This window comes from Hylobates moloch, unplaced genomic scaffold (genome assembly GCF_009828535.3).
Source record: "Hylobates moloch isolate HMO894 unplaced genomic scaffold, HMol_V3 SCAFFOLD_12, whole genome shotgun sequence".
NCBI classification, from domain to species: Eukaryota; Metazoa; Chordata; class Mammalia; order Primates; family Hylobatidae; genus Hylobates; species Hylobates moloch.
This window is the reverse complement of record NW_026652287.1, coordinates 34,407,688-34,419,821: the sequence shown is the minus strand read 5'-3', so window position 1 is coordinate 34,419,821 and position 12,134 is coordinate 34,407,688.

Here is a 12,134-nt window from a genome sequence, read left to right as displayed (position 1 = left end):
CTCACCATGTTGGCCAGGCTGGTTTTGAACCTCTGGGCTCAAGCGATCCTCCTGCCTCAGCCTCCCAGAGTGCTGGAACTATAGGCATGAACCACTGCACCTAGCCCAGGATCTTTTTTTTTAATCTAGCTACTAATTGCTCAGATGTCATCACTCCGTGAAAAATTTTTTAGTAAAACACTTGTGATGTGTTCCCTTTTCTATATGAATGTTACTCTTCAATCAAATTTATGTTAATATTTTATACTCTTCAATCAAATGTATATTATTATTATATTATAAATATGATAATATTTTTATCATATTTATAATATATTAATTTTATAAAATTAATATAAATTTATAAATTTATATTAATATTTGTTAGTAAAACACTTGTGATGTGCTCCCTTTCCTATATGATTGTTACTCCAATCAAATTTATATTACTATTTTATATATATTTATAAAATATAAACATATATATTTATAAAATATAAAAATTTTATAATATTTTTATATTAATATTTTTATATTATATTAATATAATATAAGATAATATTAGTATCTAGTTCTGATCTCCAAACTGTCAGCTTCCCCAGGTCAGGAACTGTACTATGTCCAGCCCTGTATTTTTAGAGTCCAGCCTTGGACACAGCACATGAAGTGTACTCAGTAAATCTTTGAAATGACTTGAACTCAATCCAGGTGGGAACCACGAGGTTGGACTCTGATGAGGCCTCACAAGTTACATTTCCAGCCCAGGCCTCTCTCCTAAGCTCTGATCTCCTATATTCTCCTGCACATCTCTCCCTGAATGACCTACAGGCTCCATGCTTTTAATGCACCCCAAACTGGACTCATCTTTCCTTAAGCCTGGTTGTCTTCCAGGTTTCCCATCCAGAGGTGTGAGGATTCCCATATGCAGTCACGGCATCTGGTACTCAATGCCTGGGTGTCTTAGTTTGTTTGGGTTACTATAGCCAACTACCATAAACTGGGTGGCTTATAAACAACAGAAATTTATTTCTCACAGTTCTAGAGGCTAGAAAATCCAAGATCAAGGGACCAGCAGATTCCACGTCTGATGAGGGCTCATTTTCTGATTCATAGACAATGCCTTCTCGCTGTGTCCTCACATGGTGGAAAAGGCAGGGAAGGGAGCTCTCTGAGGTCACTTTTATAAGGACACTAATCCCATTCATGGGGGCTCCACCCTCATGACTTAATCACCTACCAAAGGCCCCACCTTCAAATACCACCACACTAGTGATTAGGCTTCAACATATGAATATGGGGGGACATAAGCATTCAGTCTATCTCAATGAGCAAGGAGAGCATAACACCCCTGTGCCTAGTTCTAACCTCCCACCAAGACACAATTTCTGGCCTACATTCATGGTTTCTTGTGAAACAGGCCTCCTTTCCTTCCCTAATCTCTCAGATCCCAATTTAGGTTCCTCTCTGCCTGTTCCTCTAAGAGGCCACTGTTTGAACCACTTCCTGAATCTGGTGAGTTTATACCTTCTCCTCCTCCTCCTCCCTTCTCCTGGCTCCCTCTCCTCTGGGGACTGTGAGCTCCACTGGCCACAATATGAAATACCTCAAGGCCCAAGTACAAGGTCTTCTCCAGCATGAAGCATCCTTCAACTTCGCACTACTCTGGGACGAATCTGGAACTCCCCTCTCTGGGATCCCACAGGCTCCCATCCATCTCTCCACCACAGCTATACTCCCGGGATCTAGAATCTGTTAAAATTGTCTTAACGAAGGCAGTGGGAGGCAGCAATTAAAATTTTCACTTCCTTCACAGTAGCCAAAAATTGGAAGCAACCCAAATGTCCATCAACTAATGAAGGAATAAACAAAATCTGGTACATTCCTGCAATGCACATCATTCAGACATAAAGAAGGACCGAAGTACGGATACATGCTACAACATGTATGAACTTCGAAAACATCACACCAAGTGAAAGAAGCCAGACACTAAAGATCACGTATCATATGATTCCGTTGATATGAAATGTCTAGAACAGGAAATATATTTCTGGAGGCAGAAAGCAGATTGGTGGTTGCCAGGGGCTTCGAGGAGGGCAGTGACTGCTTAGTGAGTACACGCTTTCCTTTTGGGGTAATGAAAATGTTTAGAACCAAATAGAGGTTGTGGTTACACAACATTGTGCATGTACTAAATGCCACTGAGTTGTTCACTTTAACATGGTTCATTGTATGTAATGTGATTTTACTTCAATAAAAAAATAATAACAATTTAAGCTTTCAAGTCAGATCTCCAGCATCTGAACACCTGCCTCACCACTGAACCTCCTGCTACTTCCATTTGCTTATCTGTTAAATGGGGATAATAGCACCACTTAGTTCACTGGTTCATCCTGAGGATTCAATGAATCAATGCTTGACAGAGTGGCTGGTGCATGCCAAGCCCCCAGCTCTTGGGGGCTGGTCAAAGTGAACTCAGCCACTAGCCAAATTCTTCAAGGTAATGATTCGATTCACTGAATGACCTGCAGGTGTCCAGCTATATCCTTGTGGCACCAGGCTTTTCACTTGCACCTTGATTACATGGCTGACCCTGTGGTCACGGGGAAAACTGACATGCAAGATAGTAAAAGTGAAGTATAAAGTCTATTTTTTTTTTTTGAGACGGAGTTTCGCTCTTGTTGCCCAGGCTGGCATGCAACGGCACGATCTCAGCTCACTGCAACCTCCGCTTCCTGGATTCAAGCAATTCTCCTGCCTCAGCCTCCCAAGTAGCTGGGATTACAGGCGCCTGCCACCACACCCAGCTAATTTTTTGTATTTTTAGTAGAGACGGGGTTTCACCATGTTGGCCAGGCTGGTCTTGAACTCCTGACCTCAAGTGATCCACCCACCTCAGCCTCTCAAAGTGCTAGGACTACAGGCGTGAGTCACCGCGCCCGGCCATATAAAGCCTATTTTAAGTCTCCATGGCCAGAGTTTTGTTTCACTTCTCCCTTCCTCTCTTCACCCATTCCTGTAAGTCACCAAGTTCCTGGCCTGTCCCCTTCCCCTTACTCTCAGATCCAGGTCCCATCTTGACCTCTCTTCCACAGAACATGGCAGAAGCCTCCTCCCCACCCTCTGGGCTCCAGGATCACCCCAACCAGCCCATCACCAAAACTATCAGCAATGGGAGCTTTCTAATACTCACCTCTAACCCTGTATCTTTCTTGCTAAATATCCTCCCATGCCTGCCCCTTTGCCTCAAGATGATGTTCTGACTCTAGTGAGAGTTATTCAAGACTTTGCCCAGGCCAGGAACAGTGGCTCATGCCTGTAATCCTAGCACTTTGGGAGGCTGAGGCAAGAGGATTGCTTGAGGTCAGGAGTTAACACCAGCCTGAGCAACATAGAGAGACCCTGTTTCTACAAAAGCAAAGAACAATTAGGTGTGGTGGCACACACTTACAGTCCCGGCTACTTGGGAGGCTGAGGTGGGAGGATCCCCTGAGCGAGGCGTTCAAGGTTATAGTGAGCTAGATCATGCCACTGCACTCCAGCCTGGGTAACAAAGTGAGACCTTGTCTAAAAAAAAAAAAAAAACAAGGCCGGGTGTGGTGGCTCACACCTGTAATCCCAGCACTTTGGGAGGCTGAGGCAGGGAGATCATAAGGTCAGGAGTTTGAGACCAGGCTGGCCAACATGGTGAAACTCCATCTCTACTAAAAATACAAAAATTAGCTAGGCGTGGTGGCATGCACCTGTAGTCCTAGCTACGTGGGAGGCTGAGGCAGGAGAATCACTTGAACCCGGGAGGCAGGGGTTGCAGTGAGCTAAGATCGCACCATTGCACTCCCACCTGGGCAACAGATCAAGACTCTTTCTTAAAAAAAAAAAAGCAACTTTTTACAATCTCACCCTCAGCCACCACCCCTCACACATCTCAGCCACATCCTAGAGAGCGCATGTCCCTCTGTGCCTCTCCATGCTTCATTCATGTGGTTCTGTCTCATTGCGATATTGTCCCCTGCCCTCCTTCTTTGCAGCATACACTCATCCTTTGAGAGCTGGTTCAAACATCACCCCTCAGACAAGCTGCATTCTCCACGCTGTCCCCTCTCCCAGCCCCTGTACTTTCCCACAGCTTGGATTAGAGCAGAGTTTATCAACTGTTGTTGGTGGGCCAGTTCAGGTTCTTGACTTTGCGGCACAAAAGAATTTGAGAGCGAGTCCAAAGTAAGAGTAGGCAAAGAAGTTTATCGCAAAGCGAAAGTACACCCTGAGAGGCAGAGGGAGGGAGAGACAGCCCCTAGCGTCTCAAGGTAATTCCTTTTATGGGAGCTACACATACATATTCATAAAATATTGCTGAGTCCAGCATGAAAAGTATGCACTCAGCATCTACGTGCTCTAACACGCATTGCATGTATCATTAGCACATAAAATCTCCACCTAGGGGTGTATTTTCTATTATTCAAATGAGGAAAAGTTCACTATAAGCTAAACCTTGAACCTAGCTTGCACATGCAGAACCCTGGAGAAGTTCCCAGCTCCCCCAAGGCAGGAATTTGTAGCTCACAGCTTCTTGGGTTTTTGGTGTTGATTGGCTGGAGATTGGGGAAATACATCATGAATAAGTGGCTTTTGTTCTCTTTCCCAGGTCATATTGAGTAACAGGAACTTGCAACCATCTGGTGGTCTGCTGGTATCCTGTAGGACTGTTCATCTTGCAAAAGAGTTAGGTGCTGACTCACGAGAGTGCAAGCCAAAGAATCTGCTTCGAAAGGGATCCATGGGGCTTCGCACAAGGGGACAAGTCAGTATGGCCTCCTAACCTTACTTATCCTGCCTCACAACCTCGACGCTATTCATATTCTGGCGTTTGGGGCTGGATAATTCTTTCGTGGTGGTGGTTGGCGGGGGTGTGGCAGGCCAGGTCTCCCTAACCGCTGAACAGGAAGGCCTTCATTACAATTGTCTCAGCACTGATTGCTGATTGAGTGGTTAAGTTAAATATTAAAAGCTGACAGAGCCAGTGCCCTCATACAAAGGCTGGAATGTAACAAAAGCCCACCAAGAGTTTTGCCCAGGCCTTTTCTGGGCCTTGAGCATGACAAGATAGTGAAGAAATTATTAACAGGATCCGTGTAGGATTAAACAAGTTTTATTGGAGGTCTGAAGAAACTCCTCAAGCCTCCACAAACAAGTTTATTGGGGGTCTGAAGGAACTCCCCAAACCTCCATGATTTAGCAGGAGACAAGATAAGGGTAATCGCCCCAGCACCTGGACCCATTTAGATTAAGTAAATTTACTGAGGCTACAGAGGAAGACCTTCAGGACTGAGATCTTAGTTATAGATGGGAAGAATTTAATCACTTAAGTCTTTAGATGAATGCACTCTTACATGTAGACAAATAGCTTAGAAGGTATATGAGCTCTGGAAAACTTTGTAATTTTGAGTTGGTCTGGTAATATTTTCCAGATCTTCTCCCTGTGCCCAGTTACAGAAATAAACTCGCTTCTCTCCCAGTTCACCTACATCTTGTCATTGGGCTAAGAGAATAAGCAGCCTGACCCTTGGTTTGGTCCAGGAACAAGGGTGCAATGTCAGATGTTGAGCAGCATCTCTAGGTTGTACACACAAGATGTCAGTAGCTCCCCTAGTCCAGTTTTGACAACCAAAAAGGACTCCAGATATTGTCAGGTGTCTATCAGGGTGCAAAAAAGCACCCAATCGAGAAACGCTGAACTAGAGCCTTCCTCCTCTGTATTACATAGATACTTCAACAAAATGAACTTTCTCTAGTTCTTCTTTTCAAGATCACTACAAAAACCACTATGTTGCCCAATTTCTTTTTTTTTTTTCTTTTTTTCTTTTTTTCGAGACGGAGTCTGGCTCCATCACCCAGGCTGGAGTGCACTGGCGTGATCTTGGCTCACTGCAACCTCCACCTCCCGGGTTCAAGCAATTCTCCTGTCTCAGCCTCCCAAGTAGCTGGGACTACAGGTGCCTGCCACCACGCCTGGCTAATTTTTGCATTTTTAGTAGAGATGGGGTTTCACCTTGTTGATCAGGCTGGTCTCGAACTCCTGACCTCAGGTGATCCACCCGCCTTGGCCTCCCAAATTGTTGGGATTACAGGCGTGAGCCACCGCGTCCAGCCATTGCCCAATTTCAAAACAATTTAGTGCATTCGAAGAAGTTTATTGCAAAGCAAAATTACACCCTGAGAGGCAGAGGGAGGGAGAGACAGCCCCTGGCGTCTCAAGGGTCTCAAGACCCCCAGTAAAATTTGTTTAATCCTAAACGGGTCCTGTTAAGAATTCCTTCGTTATCACATTTATGAAGAAGGTCTTGAGAAATCCCGAGGTTCTAATTTCTTTGTTTTCCAAACTTTTCCTGCATGCCTACTACATGCTACACCGATACAGGAGTTAAGAAAGAATTACTTAGGCCCAGAGCAAGGGCATGGGAGTCCTTGGTAAGGCTTTTCTTTTTAATGAAAAGCAGCCCCAAATCAGTTTCTAACAAAGAGCAGCCTGCAACCTGGGAGCTTGCATGAGTGAATGACAGCAGGAACTAAGGACTAGACATTTTTAAGATGGCTGCTCCATCGTCCCTTCTCTATCATGTGTGCTGTAAGGAGCAGACAAGACGGCACCGATCAACTGGAAAGTCCATTTGCATGAGAAGATTAGGGTGGGGTTACCAGCCTTCCTTGTGCGCTATTTAAACATTATACCTGATCAAACCAATCTATGAGCCTTATGTGAATCAGACACCACCTCCTCAAACCGGACTATAAAATTCGCAGCATTCACCACCAGGTGGTATTTTTTTCTGTTCCAAGACCCCCTTCCTCTATAGAGGAAGCAGTTTCTCTTTCTCTTCTCTTCTACCTATTAAACCTCCACTCCTAAAATCCTCGTGTGTTTCCATTTCCTAAATTTTCCTGGCATGTGCCAGTGGAACCCCAGGTTTATACCCCAGGTAACCTAGCTGCTTCAGCTCCCCCAGGAACATCAAAAGAAAGAAGATACAGTCCCTGGCTCATATGAAAATATAAACTTAGACACATTAAAATTTTAAAGGGTTTATTTGAGCTGACATTCATGAATCCAGAAGTGCCAGACCACCCAGTGGGCACACAAGGAAAACTTTTATAAAGGTATTCCGGAAATCAAAACAAAGAAAATAGTTTCATTTGGTTAAAGGGAAACAGTAGCCTTAAAGTTTGTAATTAGAGGTCAACTGGCGGCTTCTGATTGGTGAAGTCTCTACTTAGAGTTTAGTAGGTAGTTTCGACTGGTTAAGCCTAAGTTTCATTTTTCTAGGATATGACCATTCACTTTGAGTTAGGTTTCAATTTGCTTACTTGGAAACAAAGGCCTTGGAACCATCTCAGCCTAACGGCTTCCCAATTAGTTATTTTGACAATTGGGAGAGCTCAAGTTCATGGGGTAAGGCTTGGGAAAGGGACAGAAACAGGTAACTTACTAAAACACAGTATGATAAGGTTCCTATAAAGATGGCAAAGGATATAAATTATGAGGATAATTATGGCCTAGGGTCTGAGGACCCAAGGGCAAGAGCTTTCAGGGATGGGAAAGAAGTTAGAAAAGGCTTCTCAGAGGAAGCTCCTTTCTAACTGCACCTTGAAGGGAAAGCAAGAGCTGGCCAAGCAGAGAAGCAAGGAAAAGCAGTTTTTTTTTTTTTTTTTGAGACGGAGTCTCGCTCTGTCGCCCAGGCTAGAGTGCACTGACGCAATCTTGGCTCACTGCAAGCTCCGCCTCCCGGGTCCATGCCATTCTCCTGCCTCAGCCTCTCGGAGTAGCTGGGACTACAGGCGCCCGCCACCACGCCCGGCTAAATTTTTTGTATTTTTAGTAGAGACGGGGTTTCACCGTGGGCTCGATCTCCTGACCTCGTGATCCGCCTGCCTCGGCCTCCCAAAGTGCTGGGATTACAAGCGTGAGCCACCGCGCCCGCCCGGAAAAGCAGTTTAAGTACTGATAATATCAATTACAAAGCAAGGAGGTAGAAGAGGGGCTGGCAGATGTTTGGGTAATAGCAGTCGGTCTGCCACAGCTAGGGTAAAGGGAGCAAAGTCAGGTCCCCTCTCGGGAAGTCTATCTGGGGCCTGCTCTGCAAGCTGCAAGGGCCATGGAGTAAGTCCCTGGAGGGTGAACATCATCCTTCAGTCTGTCGCATTAAAAAAAAAAATCTGCACATAAATAAGGCAAGATTTTATCCAAAACAATTATTCCAATAAAGGGAGAAGAACCTTTGCAGGAGTGGAAGGGGAACTGCTGCAACAGGGAGGTGGAGACTGTTGTAATAGGGAGTGGAGGTCTCCCACGTACCACAAAACAAAACCAAAAAGTGAGCTTCTATTCTAGTGGCACAGTCAAACCATAAACAAAAATATCATTAGCAAATGTGTTAGGTAACAGGGGTACCTTAATGGCGCCGGTTCCAGGTTCTTCTCCCCTCCTTGACCGGGCACTGTCTGAACCCGCCAAAGGAGGGCCAATCAGAAAGAAGCATCTCCCGCCTTCCCTTGGGCCTGCCCCACGTAGGCCCAAGGGATATAAAACCCAGCACACCAGCAGCTCTCTCTCTCTCTCTTCTCTTCTCTCTCTCCCCTGCGCGACCTGACCTCTACCTCTCCAATAAAGATCTCTTGGCTGCCACCGGTGTCGTCTCTGACTAGCCTGTCACCCTTCATTTTGGTGCCGTGACTCGGATCGGGATTCCCCACCCTTAGGTGGGACCCCGATCCCCTTCCCAGGCTCAGTCTAGACCTCCGGCCAGCCTTCACCCATTTTCCTGTTCGCCAAGCTCTTCGCCCACCACCGGCCTCATCTCGGTAAGTTTTCCCCTCCTGGGCCTACCTCTCGGGCCAATCGCCAGACCCTAGCCGCTCCCGTGACGGACACATTTTGCCCGATGCCCTTACGGCAGTGGTAGGCCCCTATCATTCACTTCCGCCTCGGCCTGCAGGGAACGGAGTTTTCTCCCTCTCCTCCTCGCGTCTCCGGCCTGGGCCCCTCTCCTTCGCTCGTTAAAATCCTGGTACCAGGTGACCCACGGCCTCTCGCCTCTCAGAGGCTCCTCAGTCCTTCCGTTTCGGTGACGATCCATCCGGAGGCTCTGACTCGCTCCGCAGCAAGCAGCCAGCAGGGGACGCCCTGCCTAGCTCGTCGCCGTCTATTCCTTCCTCTCATTATGGGAGGCTCTGCATCCCTGTCGGCCGACTCACTCAAAACTGGCCCACCTATTCCCTAGACAACCAAAACAAATGGCCTCCTTATGGCTCTGTCGATCCTGATCTTCTTCGGGATCTCTACAACTATTGCGTGCGGACAGGAAAATGGGTAGAGATCCCATATAGTCACGGCTTCTTCCTCCTACGGTACACACCTAACCTCTGCCTCCCTTGCGAACCCCAACAGTTCCTTGCCGCTCTTAAACTGCCAACCCCTCCCTCTGCCCCTGACTTCGACCCAGCCGATGAGCCCCCCCCCCATACCACCACCCTCCGCCCCGCCTTCCAGCTGCCGGCCCAGATCAACAAGATGCCCCTCCCAGCGGCGCCTGCCCGCCCCCCACCAACTGCACCTACACCACCGCTCCTCCAAACTTCCCAGCCCCCTAAGGCTGGTGCAATGGCTCTCTACACAAGTCTATCAACTCTTCCACTGGTGGCCCCTGTGTTTCCGTCACTCTCTTTCCCCAACTCACCCTATTACCCTTCTCTGAAGGCTCATCAGCACACCGACACGAGAGAGCAGTTTTCCTACCATTCGTTCTCGGGCTATCCCTCACCACCTCCCTACTAGGCTCAGGACTAGGGGCTGCCTCCCTAGGTTACAGCGTGTCTCAGTTTTCCGATCTCAAGATTCCGCTTTACAACGTCAAATCACATCCCCAGCAGGGGTAACACTTCAAACCGCCGAGCTCCAGATTTACTCACCGCTGAAAAAGGCGGTACTTGCATCTTCTTACAAACATTAAAACTTACGTAACATTAGGAAGAAACTAATAGGGGCCAACTCGTGCCCATCATTGGGGGACACCCTAAAGACCCCCTCCTAGCCTGGATCCTCCCATTTCTAGGCCCTCTCATGGGTCCTCTTGTGCTCTCCTTCCGTGCCTTCTCAAATTCATGAGACAGCAAGTCTCATCCATCTCTAACCAAACCTTTAACCAGCTTCTCCTTAGACATTATGAACTCCTAGCAACTAGCGAAGAAGCAGCTGACTCCAGAGACAGACTCTGAGCGCCATGTCTCGGTTCCACCAGTTCCTAGAAGATCCCCGCAAAGACTGCTGGCTCATCACAGACCCCTCCCTGCCCCTTGGCTGGCTACAAGGAACATTCATGGACTTCACAACTGAGGAGATGTTCATATACAGCGCCCTACTGCTTGGCCTTATACTCCTGCTGTGCCCCGTACACAACCCCCACAGTCCTCCCATACCCCTCCCCCACGACGCCTCCGCTCAGCAGGAAGTAGTCAGACGAACTACAACGCCCACTTCCCCACTTCTTAAGAAACAAAAAAGGGAGGAATGTTAGGTAACAGGGGTACCTTAATGGCGCCGGCTCCAGGTTCTTCTCCCCTCCTTGACCGGGCACTGTCTGAACCCGCCAAAGGAGGGCCAATCAGAAAGAAGCATCTCCCGCCTTCCATTGGGCCCGCCCCACGTAGGCCCAAGGGATATAAAACCCAGCACACCAGCAGCTCTCTCTCTCTCTTCTCTTCTCCTCTCTCTCTTCTCTTCTCTCTCTCCCCCACGCGACCTGACCTCTACCTCTCCAATAAAGATCTCTTGGCTGCCACCGGTGTCGTCTCTGACTAGCCTGTCGCCCTTCAAAATGATATTTAGCACAAAGTGTTTTTGTTACAGGAAAGAGGTTCTGATCCAGACCCCAAGAGAGGATTCTTGGATCTCATGCAAGAAAGAATTCAGGGCTATTCCATAGAGTAACGTGAAAGCAAGTTTATTAAGAAAGTAAAAGAATAAAAGAATGATTACTCCATAGAGCAGCCCCGAGGGCTGCTGGTCGCCCATTTTTATGGTTATTTCTTGATGACATGCTAAACAAGGGGTGGATTATTCATGCCTCCCCTTTTTAGACCATATAGTGTAACTTCCTGACATTGCCATGGCATTTGTGAACCGTCATGGTGCTGGTAGAAGTGTAGCAGTGAGGATGACCAGAGGTCACTCTCATTGTCATCTTGGTTTTGAAGGGATTTGGCTGGCTTCTTTTTTCTTTTTTTTCCTTTTGAGTCAGAGTCTCACTCTGTTGCCCAGGCTGGAGTGCAGTGGTGTAATCTCGGCTCACTGCAACCCCCACCTCCCGGGTTCAAGCGATTCTCCTGCCTCAAACTCCCAAGTAGCTGGGGTTACAGGTACCTGCCACCACGCCCAGCAAATTTTTGTATTTTTAGTAGACAGGGTTTCGCCATGTTGGCAGGCTGGTCTCAAACTCCTGACCTCAGGTAATCTGCCCGCCTCAGCCTCCCAAAGTGCTGGGATTACAGGCGTGAGTCACCGCATCCAGCCTTGGCTGGCTTCTTTACTGCAACCTGTTTTATCAGCAAGGTCTTTATGACCTGTATCTTGTGCTGACCGCCTATATCATCCTGTAACTTAGAATGCCTTAGCCCTCTGGGAATGCAGCCCAGTAGGTCTCAGCCTCATTTTACCCAACTCCTATTCAAGACGGAGTTGCTCTGGCTCAAATGCCTCTGTCATTTTGAAAGTGTAACGGGTAAGAAAGTGCTTGACGGATAAAGTGTGAGAAAAAATAAACAGGGTTAAACAAGAGGAACGGAGTCCTCAGGGTTGGAGAGGAGTGTGGTTTCATCAGCACGGGCTGGAAAGGCCTTGCTGGGAAGAAAATCGGCCCACAAACTACCCTGGCACCGCCCCCGGCTGCGGATTGGCTCAAGCCCTCAAGATCCAATTGGGCACAAAGGTTGGAGGAGGGAGTTGCAGTTGCAGTTCCTGATTGATTCTGGCAGCTGTGCATCAGCTCCCAGGGGCACACGCCTGTGGGCACAATGCTTCTTCTGCCTCACTGATTGGCTGTAGAATAAACTCATGCAGCCTCTGATTGGCTGTAAAATAAGCCCATGCAGCCTCTGATTGGCTGTTACAT